A 2,500-nucleotide genomic window follows, 5' to 3' on the forward strand; every position below is an offset into this window, starting at 1 on the left:
TTACGTCAGCCTGTTCAACGTAGAAAAACATCCGCTGCAAGTTTGAACTTCTGAAGTTCTACCGAGTAAACTGCCTGATTGGGAAGATCATTCCACAACTCAGTCACAGTTGGAATAAAACTCCTAGAATACTGTGTAATATTGAGTCCCATGATGGAGAAGACACGAATATTAGAATTAACTGCATATCTAGTATTACGAACAGGATGTGGCTGAATTACCTTAATGAAACGAGATATATCTACCTAGTCCCAAGAGTTATTGGAAAAATAAAATGAGTCTTACCTTGGACGGTAGTTGATCCTCATCCCGAAGTCTGAGATCTGCAATCCTGAATGGATTGTCTACACAAAACCTGTAAAGAGCAGTACTTGTCAAGCATCTCTAGCGGGTTAAGGATGAATGTAAAGAAAGTTCTGTATGAGAGAGTGATTATAACAACCGTGATGTATGGACTGGAGTTGTGGGGAATGAAAGTCAGAAATTGAATGTGTTTGAGATGAAGTGTCTGAGGAGTATGGCTGGTGTATCTCGATTGGATATGGTTAGGAACGAAATAGTTATGTTGAGAATTGATGTGAAAAATGGTTTGGCAGCTAGAGTGGATATAAATGTGTTGAGGTGGTTTGGCAATGTAGAGAGGAGAGAATGGAAAATGGTCGTCTGCTGAAGAAGGCGATGAATGCAAGGGTTGATTGGGGAAGTGCAAGAGGGAGACCAAGGTTTGGGTGGATGGATAGAGTGAAGAAAGCACTAGGTGACAGGAGGATTGATGTGAGCGAAACAAAAGAGCCTGCTAGAAACGAGAATGAATGTCAAGCAATTGTGATGCAGTTCCAATGGACCCTGCTGTTACCTCGAGTCACCTTGGTGACAGCTGAGGTATCAGCAGTAAGGGGTCAGTATATAAAGCTTCATTTGTGGTGGAAAATGGGATAGAGTGGGACGTGGTACCCTAGCAGTACCAACCAAACTCAGCTGAGTACCTCGTCCGGCAAAGAGGAACAATGATAAAAAATAAAATCTCTTTTTGTTTTTATTTATGTCGGCTACCTCCCAAAATTGGGAGAAGTGCCATAGTAGATAGAAAGACATTATGGTAATTACCGTATGTGTTCATTGAGTACCTAAACATATCTGATTATTTTCACATGAAAAGTATCAGCAGCAAGGCTTTTCACTGAATTTCTGAAAAGAATATGTATGCATGATCAGGTTTAATTTCATAAATGCATACTGTAATTCTAAAAAATAAAAAAAAAAATAAAAAAAAATCACATTTCTCTGACAATGTCCAGCAACATAAAAGGCCAGAACTAAATACATTACAGTTCACCTCTAAGCTTTTTACGATAAGAAAACACAGCTAAGGTAGATCGAAAGAAAGCACAGTAAGCCAGTGAAAAAGGAACAGCCCTTTAGGTAATTTACAGCTCCCATCTAAGATATTAGGGACCTCATAGCACACTAGCAACCTATACATAATGGATTAGCTTATGTCAAAGTTAGGCTGCTCCCCCTAGCTTAGGCTCATGACTTTATTCTTTACTCTAGAAAGAATAATTCTATTAAGATTGTTTTGTCTGTCTTTCATGTATTTAATCTATGAAACGAGCCAGCTTTTACGATCCCCACCTTGAAACTGTTGCTCATGCTAAACTTTAAGGAAAAAATAACATACTGCCTGCACAATGTCACCATAGAAAATTGTGATAATTTCCTTGTTCAAAGTAAAATCTCAAGGAATATTTAGCATATTAATTGGGACATGTACCAAACAACTATATTTTTCCAGACAGATCAAGAAACAATCAATATGAGATGAGGGGAATGGAGGCAAAAGTTCAACTAGTCATATAAATGGGCATGTGAATGCTAACGTAATGGGTGTAAGGATAAAGAAAATACTACGATGGAAGCACGAGAGTTGCTGCAGATTGCTAAATACTGTATAAAGTTCAAGATTTTATATTTTGAGCTTTTCCATCTAATACCGTACCTTTAATAAAGTACTGTACTGTAGAATGATTTATAGAAGGAAACTAGGTCTTGGCAAGAAGGAAACAATTACTGATATGCAACAATAAAAGACAACAGTATCACAGTATACTTCACGGCAGAAAACTTATCAATACAGTATAGAAAAGAAAATCCTCAAAAGGGGTAAAATGTTACTCATGACTAATTAACATGCCATACTCTACCATTTTGGTATAACAAGGCTTTTCCTTCTAACATTGGACCAACTCCCTCATTTATAAAAACCTAACCAACAGTAAATAACCTAATAGATGTCATGGCCCAGCATGGCCACTTTGAAATGCTGGGTAGCTTACTGTAAAATATAAGTCACTCTGCCAATTTTTGAGGACAGCAAGTTGATCAGCCACATAGAAATTGTCTTTATAACTATGATATATAAACCGAAATTAAAACAAAGAAAAGATTCATTGAAGTATGATAAATATAGTGTTCAAACAAAGACTTGGTTGATAGGTGA

General features: G+C 37.1%; 1 protein-coding gene and 1 long non-coding RNA gene across 2 annotated transcripts in view; one reads left to right on the top strand and one right to left on the bottom strand.

Moving 5' to 3' along the window:
• LOC137624786 (uncharacterized) overlaps window positions 1-2,500 on the top strand; it is a 137,285-nt gene that overhangs the window by 81,307 nt on the left and 53,478 nt on the right. The window lies entirely within an intron of this gene.
• LOC137624529 (uncharacterized) overlaps window positions 1-2,500 on the bottom strand; it is a 16,530-nt gene that overhangs the window by 11,567 nt on the left and 2,463 nt on the right. Inside the window, exon 2 of the long non-coding RNA XR_011040746.1 lies at window positions 286-355. This is a non-coding gene — a long non-coding RNA (uncharacterized lncRNA). The remainder of the gene's footprint in view (window positions 1-285; window positions 356-2,500) is intronic.

Source organism: Palaemon carinicauda, chromosome 31, assembly GCF_036898095.1.
Source record: "Palaemon carinicauda isolate YSFRI2023 chromosome 31, ASM3689809v2, whole genome shotgun sequence".
Lineage (NCBI taxonomy): Eukaryota > Metazoa > Arthropoda > Malacostraca > Decapoda > Palaemonidae > Palaemon > Palaemon carinicauda.